General features: G+C 39.9%; 1 long non-coding RNA gene across 1 annotated transcript; it reads right to left on the bottom strand.

Annotated features, from left to right (window-relative positions):
* Positions 1-6,755: 6,755 nt before the first annotated feature.
* Positions 6,756-10,593, bottom strand: LOC108709840. The gene is made up of 3 exons (XR_005965693.1): positions 10,360-10,593; positions 9,167-9,337; positions 6,756-7,549 (listed from the first exon to the last, which is right to left on the bottom strand). It is a non-coding gene; the product is annotated as an uncharacterized LOC108709840 (long non-coding RNA).
* Positions 10,594-10,931: the final 338 nt, after the last annotated feature.

The raw sequence follows: 10,931 nt of genomic DNA, 5'->3' as shown, positions 1-10,931 counted from the left end.
TAGTTATCATATCACCCCTTAAACGCCTCTTCTCCAGCGTGAACAACCCCAATTTGGCCAGTCTTTCCTCATAGCTAAGATTTTCCATTCCTTACACCAGCTTAGTTGGCTTCTCTCTACCCTCTCTAATTCAGGCAGCCTACAGAGGATTCCACACAGATAATTTTAGGTTCAAGACTATGCCACAGGAAAAACACATTGCACCCTTACCCACGGTGGCCATAGACAGTTACAGGGTTATGGAGGGGCACTAAAAATGTTTAATAATAATTATAATAATAGAAACATTTTATTTTCTCTTTTGTTTACTAGCATTCTGTTTATCTTCCCTTATTATTTTATTTATTAGGGGTTGTTCACCTATCAAACACTTTTTTCAGTTCAATTATTTTCAGATTGTTCACCATAAACAGACTTTTTTCAATTGCTTTCCATCTTTTTATTTTTTTACAGTTTTCCCAAAAATTAAGCTTTACACTTCAATATTAGAAAAACAGCCACAAATAGAAAATGGAAAGTAATTGGAAAAGGTCTTTATTTCTGGTGAAGAACCTGAAACTAACTGAACTGAAAAAGTGGTTGAATTTGAACAACCCCTTGAACATGTATTAATAAAGTGCCAACATATTCTGCAACACTGTACATAGCAGGATGTGTGCATTGAAAATAGACATTATGGGGGTTATTTACTAAACTCCGAATACAGATGACTTACACTGCTAAAGGGCTCCGGTGGGTTGGCACAGAAGAGTAAAACATAAGGTGTAGCTAGGGCCACTTTAATTAATAGGCAAAAAGGGCTTTTGCAGAGATGTTGCCTGGACAGGGAGGTTATCATCAACCATTTCATCTGCATATATATTTAAATGAAGCTTCCCTTAGAAATGTCAGACACAACATTTTAATCAGTTGGGGGAAGAAACCCTATTCTAATACAATTATTATGGAATTTATTTTCTATCTTATTTTTCTTTTGGAAAATAATTTCTTAGGCCTTGGGCCCCCGCCTTATTCCCACTGAGCAGACAGGGCCTGCATGCCAGGTAGGCTAAATTCAACCTTAGACCTAGAAAATGCAAACACAAGACATTGCATGGACAAAACCAATTTAAAATTTATATTTATTTTAATTATTTTATTCAGGGCTTGCAATTCTCTGCACAACAAACATATACAGGTAGTTGCATTCAAAAAATATAAACCAATGTGGTTAAACATTTTTTGGGGCAGAAGGGGGGTTTTCTGTTTGAACCCATGAATGTCATTTTTACCCTGTGCCCACCTATGTCTTAAAACACCCCTGGGTGTAACGTGTCTAGCTTAAATCTTTGTTGAGCCTTAGTTCTTCTTTAATATATTCTGAAAAATATTTACAAAAGTGCTGATTAGTGAGTAAGTAGCATGCTTTGTATTTTTCCTGTCAATAATCAAGGCCAAGCATGAATAATGTTTAACTTGGAGAGAGTTATTTGGCTGCAGTTCATCGGTCACGTGTCACACCTTTAATCACATGTGCATATATTATGGAGAGGACTTTCCTAGAGCCTGAGTTGCATATTTGTCAAGTGACACAAAAGTATGAAACAACATGACCTGATGACTGATGCAGGGAGGACAAAATGTTACCTGAGTGCCATTACCCTTAAGCAGTACTTTCAGTTTCTATTATTTTCCCTGTGCAGACACAGATCTATAGGAAGGCAACAGACATAGGGAGGCAAATGTTTAGGGATGGCCCTGCTGCCACAATCAGTTTCTAATCTTTGGATAGGGCAGGACATTCAAATTGCTGTCAAAATCTTTGGCCCTCTCCAGTGCAGCTTTATTTGGATCAAGAGGAATTTGGTGTGAGCAGGGAAGGAAATGTGCAGCATGGGGGGTTTGAGGTGCTAGCAGTGATGGTGGTGCAAGGTAGGGGGAAGTGCCAAGAGGTAGGGGATGAGAGACCACACTAGGGGTAGGCAGACAGAAGAGGTACAGTATGTGCCTAGTGCCCCACCCTATCATTGCACCATAAGCCAGTGCCCTCTGCTGTGGGGTTGAGGCTGGGCTTCCTATGGACCACTTTGAAGAGCGAGTCTGTATTTACCCTATACTCTAACCAGAAAAAACAGTACACATTTTCTTAATCCCAGACTTCTGGTTTCTTCTGAGCCATTGCCACTAACCTGCACTAACATCTACTACATGTTACTACAGGTTTGCTAAAAAAAAAAGAATCATCCTGGAAGGCTGCCCAGGGCTCATGGGACACGCTGTTCTGTTCCACACTGTCTGCATGATGCACCCTCTGATTGCACCCTCTTATTGCACCATCTGATGTACCTTCTGATGCACCTTCGGCAGCCTTACTGACTCTACTCCTGCATCAGGTCTGATCGTGGCTTTACCACTGGTGCTTTTGCTTTCAGAAAGTCCAACATTACATACATATTTAGATAGTTTATGAGTGTATAATTATATGCAAAGCAAGCCACAGCAACAGCTTCTTTTATGTGTGGAATGTCACTTGAACGTAACCATTGGGTTGGGTTTTGGTCTCAGTTTTCATCTTTCATCAGTTTCACTCCAAAAAGTAAAAATGATGTAAGAATAAAATTACCCACACATTTCTAGATCAAAACAATTGGGTTACTCTTGTTTGTCTCCAAGCAGGTACAGCTTTATGGCGACCATCACACTCCCACGAAAGCATGATCATTAGGAGGCCAAAAGGGGGGCCCAGACCGCAGGGTCTGTTTCCACTTTAGTAACATACAGTAGTAACATAGTAAGTAAGGTTGAAAAAAGACACCTGTCCATCAAGTTCAACCTTTTATTTTTTGTATTTTTTTTTTTTAATCTAGGCTCTCCAATTCCTTCCTGACTCCAAAATGGCAATCGGACTAGTCCCTGGATCAACTTGTACTATGAGCTATCTTCCATAACCCTGTATTCCTTCACTTACTAAAAAGCCATCAAACCACTTCCTAACGCTATCTAATGTATCAGCCTGTACAACTGATTCAGGGAGAAAATTCCACATCTTCACAGCTCTCACAGTAAAAAACCCCTATAGTTATCATATGACTTCTCAAGCGCCTCTTCTCCAGCGTGAACATCCCCAATTTGGCCAGTCTTTCCTCATAGCTAAGATTTTCCATTTCACCAGCTTAGTTGCCCTTCTCTGTACCCTCTCTAATACAATAATGTCCTGTTTGAGTGATGGAGACCAAACCTTTTCTATTTGCATGATTAGCTTCGCCTCCTCCTCCTCACTTACATTAGGGGGTCTATAGCACACGCCTACAATTAATTTGCTGCTCTTTACAATTGGTGAAGAACTCCACCCATAAGACTCCTGCCCCCTCATTTTCTAACATAACCTCCTCCTTTATATACTGTAAGCTTTTAAATCCTGCCTAACATACAGACATACCCCTCCTCCTTTTCTATTGCCTCTGTCCCTCCGAAACAAAGTATAGCCACTGATATTAATTGCCCAGTCATGAGACTCATTCAGCCATGTTCCGGCCACACCAATCACATCATATTTTCCTTCCAACACCAGCAGCTCCAGCTCTCCTATTTTACCAGTCAGACTCCTTGCATTTGCAAACATACATTTAATACTGGTACCATATTGAACATATGGTTCCCCCTATCCTTAACAGTACCCCCAGCCAAATCTCCTCCCCCATTTTCCCTTTCTTTGCCCACTATCTCATCTAACCTGTCTTCCACTGAATCTTTTACTGAACCCCCCCACACACCTAGTTTAAAATCTCCTCCAACCATCTAGCCATCTTCTCTCCCAAAACAGCTGCCCCATCATCATTGAGGTGCAGCCCATCCCTAGCAAAGAGCCTGTAGCCGACTGAAAAATCAGCCCAGTTCTCCAAAAACCCTCCTCCCTACACCAATCTTTCAGCCACGCATCAATCTCCCTATGCTCCCGCTGTCTTCTTAGCGTTGCTCGTGGCTCAGGTAATATCTCTGAGAAAATAATCTTGGAAGTTCTTGCCCTCAAATTTACACCTAATTTTTTACACCTAGTTTTTTACACCTAGTTTTTCTTGAGGACTTCGCCACCTCCTCTAACTTTGTCATTGGTACCTATGTGTACCAAGACCATTGGGTCTTCCCCAGCCCCTCCCAATAATCTGTACACTCATTCCACCACATGCCAAACCCTAGCACTATTGTTGAAATCCCCCACCCCGCCTCTTTGTTTTTCTTTAAATTGATGCGCTTGCTACGCCCCTGATTGTAATTTCATTCATGCGTATGCTGGAAACTGCTCTTATACAGAGCCTACCTTAAGGGCATCCTGATGCATAATAAAGTTGTTTATTTATGTTGCCAATTCCTAACATTATCTAATAACCTTAACATCAGACAGTTATTATAGTGCAGGATTCTTAGTATGCTCTGTTCTAGACTGGGCAGTGTTCAAACTCTGTGGTGGAAAGGACAGTTATAGTGTCATATAAAGGGAGTCAAACTCCAACATTAATGGGGCCATAGTATTCCATTTTTTAATCCAGTTGGCCTCTCTTTGTGCAAGAGTTTTTTTTATGACAATATCTCTTTTTGCCCTCTTTATCAGCCATTTTAGTTGGAAGAACAGCAAATACAATTCAGGCATGGGTAAGTGCCTCTCTTGCATGTGCCTTAGAATATATTGTCTGTTCTTATTGAATTATCTGAGGGATATAGAGTGTCCTTGATTATTACAAAACGAGGGGGATTTTTCGAAAAGGCATCCATGTGTATCTTGTTGTATAATGACTGATACGGCTTAATGATTTTTTCAATACATATGTATTGTTTAGAAACTAAAGCAATCCTTTACTGGTTGTTTTATCTTTGGAATGTAGCAACTCCTCACTATTTAATGTGCTTACTTTGTTTATAATAAAAATCGTTTATAATATAATCAGTCTGCCTTTCTTGTAGCCACTATCAAGGAATTATCAAGAAAGGAGTGAAAGTATTCTGTATCAGTAGATATGTGTCGGGCTCGGATATATTGGCCTTTAGGTATAGCTTTTATGATGTTGGGATTGTGGAAGCTATCTGGAGCTAGCAAGGTGGGTTTGGAAAACATTGTAGTTCTTATTTGTTGTTTATGGATGCTATATTGACATCAAAGAAGTTGATAGATATAGCTGAAATTTCACAAGTAAACTTAATAGTATGATGCTTCTGGTAGGCTTCCTTAATCATTTACTGAAATTTAGTTTCTGTACCTCCCCATATTAACAATATTTCATCCACAAATCTCCAGTAATTAATGATGTGACAGTAAGGGTACCTAGTGGTCCAGTGGATGTCCGCAGTGCCTTGTGACATCATCGTGGTTTGGCTCAAATTCAAATATTTAAAGGGGCCTTCACCAAACAGTCACTGCCCAAAGTAGGTCTATTTACATAGTTCCTGGTGCTAATTCTAGTTGTCTTGTCTATTCCTGATCTTGCCTGTCCCTGACCATTCCTAGTTTGCTGCCTGTCCTGACCTTTGCCCATTATTTGACTACTCTCTTGGATCCTGTTTTTGTACTGCGATATTGGTGTGTTTCACCCGACCCATAACCTCGACTACTCTCTCATTTCCTGAATTTGTACTGCTTATCCTGATTGGTATCGACACGGCTTGTTCCTTGACCATGTTCCTTGTTCTCCATTCCTGTTGCGAATCTACGGTTCTCTTGCCTGCCCAGAACTCTCTCCTTTGTCCTCTCGTGTTAAGACCTGGCGGCACCTGAGTAGCGAAGGGCTCCTCCCGAAGCCAAAGACGACTCTTATACAGCATTTAAGGAATTCAATTTCCCAATCAACAACATAATTTTCATAATATGGTACAAACCCAAGTCCATTATTCAAAACAAAGATTTCAGAGACAGCCCTGAATAATTTCCCAGTCCTTTACATTAATCACCCAAGATCCTCATAGACTATTATCCTACTGTTACTATAGGCACCATCTTTCCCTACTATACCTGCTATCCGATAGCCACAGTCCCTTCCCAGACACTATTATCCTACTGATACTATAGGAACCATTTCTCCCTACTATACCTGCTATCCCACAGCCACAGTCCCTCTCAGAGACTATTATCCCACTGCTACTATAGGCACCATCTCTCTCTACTATACCTGCTATCCCACAGCCACTGCTCCTTCCCAGAGACTATTATCCCACTGTTACTATAGGCACCATCTCTCCCTACTATACCTGAAATCCCAAAAAAAATTATCCCACTGTTACTATAGGCACCATCTAACACAACTATACCTGCTATTCTACAACCACAGTCCCTTCCCAGAGACCACTATTATCCCCATATTCACATAGATATAGGCACCTTTTCAGGAATTTTACCTGCTATTCTATATTCCTTACCCATGGGATACTCTTCACTCTGCTACTGGGAAGGTGCTATTTGCATATTTAAGAAGTACATTTGTTTAGTACAGTTGATGTTTTCCTGCCTGCAATATCTATGATGATATCTGTGGGGTCCCGGGTAGTTGCCTCTGTTTGGCCCCACCTAAAAACAACCCAGTCTCACGTCTATAATAAATTGTTAGTATTTTGGTAAATTCTTGTCCTGATACCAGGCCACACACAACAAAAATTCCTATTAACAGACTAAAACTCTGGCACATATTTCAATACAACTGTTTATTGATGTTCAAATATTTATTGTTGACAATAAGTACAAATCTCATCACAAAGACTGAAACATTTTGCATGGAAAACATGGTCTGGTGAGTTGTAGAAATATGAAAAGGGATAACATGTTACCACTGTCCATATTATTTGTTTCAACTGAGCTCCATAAAGAAGCAAAATATATATATTTTTTAAACAATGTTCATAACACTGAACATATCAGTAATAAATATAACTGACATTTTACAAATATTAAATAAACGCATGTTGGCAATAAATAAATATATATTAAATATATATATGAATTTCTATAAAAGCCCAAAAAATAATAATAACATTAGTCTATGAAAGCATAGACTCAAAATAACTTGTCCATAATAACAGCCCATGTGCTTTATCTGCACTGCAATGGGCCTAACTGTTTCATGCTCAACACATTTTAAAAAAAAATGTGTTTGTTTTTACAAGACACATACATAGTATATTTATAAAACAAACTGCCCAACAGTATCCATTACAGCACCTGTAACTATACAGAAATATATTTACTCACACACATTCAGACACATAAATACATGCACCGTATGTGTGTGAATTTATTTAACATATGTTAACTTGCATTGGAAGTATAAATAATAATATTAAATACACAATATTTAATAGTTTGTGCTTTCCAAAAGTGAGTAAATAGCAAGCTATTTCATTGCTAATGGCTAACTGCTCTGAATGCTTGTAGGTGGCTTTTGTGGGTAAATGTGTGGTCACATTGGTGGAAGACCCGTGCAATGATGGGAGTCACTCCCATAATCCTGAATGCAATCTTCTCTATAATGATTGGACTAAAAGGCAGGTCAAGTTTATCCTCCACTATATCCATACCATAACCTTCATGCTGTTAGGAAACAAAACACAATACAGTAGCTTTAGAACATATCACACAAATCCAAAGTCATTCAGCTGACTATTTTGTTAAAACTCTACACAATAATGCTTTTACCTTTAAAAAAAACAACAAAATTTTTTACAGTACTGGAATTTCTTCATAAATGGGTTCAGGCTTCGACACATTTAAAAACATTCAGTTATCTTGTACAGTAAAGTGACCAGAAGCAAAGATCTGCCATGATTTCAATTGTGGTTATATGTCTATATATGTATAAGACTGACAGTGCACCCCAAAAGTTACCGGATTAGAGTGCAGGCACTTAAGGCTTTTAAGAAGGGACTATGACTTTGGTGAAGGTTTTATATTAGGCAGATGTTGTATAATAGCCTTATAATAGTTTCTGGGAATGAAAAGTGGCTGTTGGACTGTGGGATATCAGGTATAGTAGAGAGAGATGGTGCCTATAGTAGCAGTTGAATAATCGTCTCTAGGAAGGGACTGTGACTGTGGGATAGCAGGTATAGTAGGGAGAGATGGTGCCTATAGTAGCAGTGGGATAATAGTCTCTGGGAAGGGACTGTGACTGTGGGATAGCAGGTTTAGTAGGGAGAGATGGTGCCTATAGTAACAGTGGGATAATAGTCTCTGGGAAGGGATTGTGGCTGTGGGATAGCAGGTATAGTAGGGAGAGATGGTGCCTATAGTAGCAGTGGGATAATAGTCTCTGGGAAGGGACTGGCTGTGGGATAGCAGGTATAGTAGCGAGAGATGGAGCCTATAGTAGCAGTGGGATAATAGTCTCTGGGAAAGGAGTGTGACTGTGGGATAGCAGGTATAGTAGGGAGAGATGGTGCCTATAGTAACAGTGGGATAATAGTCTCTGGGAAGGGACTGTGGCTGTGGGATAGCAGGTATAGTAGGGAGAGATGGTGCCTATAGTAACAGTGGGATAATAGTGGGGTGGCTGCGGATTTGGGACAGAAGGTACAGTAAGCAAAGATCTCAGTTTCCTTGCATTAAAATTAAATACAGTCCATATAATTAAAGCTATGCCAAGCCTTTTTTTTAAGTCTGTCATTTGTCATATGTGACAATCTATTGGGCCTTTTGGGTAATGGTGAAGTAAATGATCATTACTACCTCTAGATGGCAGCAATCTTTCATAGCCCTGGAATCACAGAACTAATCTTCTTCATTTGCTGCAGCAGAATTGTAATAAATGTGAATTTACTTGTGTATGAAAATGTATATTTTGACGTTCGTATATTCAGTAGGTGGATGTAACTGCTGTGCCAGCCAACACTGTGCAGTAGAAACTACCAATAAACATGGAGTATCACCATGTAGGTGTATGGAAGTGTAAGGAAGTGTGTTTTCCACAAAGACAACCTTCATATATGTAAAAGTCTGCATTATGAAATTTAAGAAATTGGTGCTCATGTTGTTTTCCAGCCTAGTGCCAAAAGTAATTTTCTCTTTCTCTGCTCAGGAGAATATTTCGTAATTAAGGAAGCAAGAAGGCAGATATCTCTTGTTAAGCTGTTTCTGTATTGCCATTGAAGGTATGCATTGAGCACAATGCAAATTAGAGTCTAGAAATAAGAAAGAGCAGTGGTTCCTTACCTTAAGGCAATGCAATATGCGTTTTATGGTTTTTCGAATTCTGTGTGTGTCCTTCCTACTTTTGCTTAGCCAAGGCATTTCTGTGACTTCAGCCTGGTCACTTTGGTGAAACACCTGGTGTATACCATCCTCATAGTAGTGCAAGACCCGGTAAATTCGTCGGAGGCATGACTATAAAAAAGGGAAGAAAACAATAAATGTGCAGTTCCAAACAATGAGGGGCTCATTTACAAAATCTGCTCCATTGGAGTAATTGATTGTAACTAATCAGCCATCACTATTATTATTATTCTATTGCAGGCACAATAATTTAACCAAATACCTGCTAGGTTACTATAGGTAACTGCACAAATTTGCCCAATTATTTCCGTATGTTCTAAAGCGGCCATACATGGGTACATATCAGCTGCATATCGACCTGTGTATGAGCCAATCACAAGGTCTTGTCTGATCGATATCTGACTTAAAATCAGCCAGATATTGAATGGGCAAGTTTGAAAATTTAAAGGGCACTCTTGGGGCAAAACAGGTAAAGATCAGCTCATTTGGCACTGAGCTGTTTCGTTTTCCAAAGTCAGCTGAAGTTTCCTCAACTTCGGGCATCTTCGGAAAACGAAGCTTTCCGAGTGCCACCCTGCCGGCGATTGACATTCTAGCCAGCGGGAGATTAGTCACCCAAAGAAGAGGTGATTTGTTGTTGGGGCGACTAATCTCCCCAGAATCTTAGTGTGTGTCACCACCTTTAGTGCTTAGGGGGAAGGTGTTCCAGGCTGGTTGGTTTTTAAAAAAGAGATACCCTTTCCTGGGGTAAAAGGTTAGCAAATGTAGTCATTAGACTTAACAAATTGGCACCTTTTGGGGATTTTAACTTTCATTCTTCCTTAACTAGAGAAGTCCACAATGACAGGCAAGCACCCTTCTTGTCAGGGACAATTGGCAGAGGATGCAGTGGGCTGCACTTAGAGGGGTCTTCCTCAATGTGGTCAACTTTACTAATCTGTAATTAATAAGCTATGAGCAGTTAAAGTTATTTCCATTATGTATCTCTGGAATATTTTTGTTATGCATAGGCACAAAGATATCTGATATAGGGAAACCCCGATAGTTGTGAGCTGGACTTCCTGCTTGGTGTTCTATGTGCCTACTACTACTACTACTGCACAGTTCATATAGTAAAGCAGGGTGCTCCGTACCTTTTCATCTGATGAGATGCCGTCTGGACTACATTGATGCTCACAAAGAATTCGTGGAATGCCAGATTCTCCCCTTTCTGTGATGTTAGGTTTCTGCAACTACATTAATAGCAACTTCATTAATATGCACATAATGACAATACTGTTAGATGGTACAGTGAGTTGTAGTATAACCACCTAAGGGATATGGTTGGGTAATTAAATTATTACTATCTTGGTCTTGGCATGTAGTCTCCAACTTGCCCTACTATACCTGCTATGCCACATCCACATTCTGCATCTTGAGGCTCTTATCTCCACTGCTACTATAGGCACCATCTCTCCCTACTATACCTGCTATCCCACAGTCACACTCCCTTCCCAGAGACTATTATCCCCACTGTTACTATAGGCATCATCTCTCCCTACTATACCTGCAATCCCACAGCCACACTCCCTTCCCAGAGGCCATTATCCCAATGCTAATATAGATATTGCTGTGCTGCCTGCAAGAGTTGAATATGTGGTTTGAAACTAAGCTTTCCTACATAGAAACACTGGTCTCCATGCCACAGGGCAATTACATAGTTACA

Source organism: Xenopus laevis, chromosome 2S (assembly GCF_017654675.1).
Source record: "Xenopus laevis strain J_2021 chromosome 2S, Xenopus_laevis_v10.1, whole genome shotgun sequence".
Taxonomy (NCBI): domain Eukaryota; kingdom Metazoa; phylum Chordata; class Amphibia; order Anura; family Pipidae; genus Xenopus; species Xenopus laevis.
The sequence above is the reverse complement of the archived record's forward strand: the minus strand, read 5'-3'. Positions and strand labels throughout refer to the sequence as shown.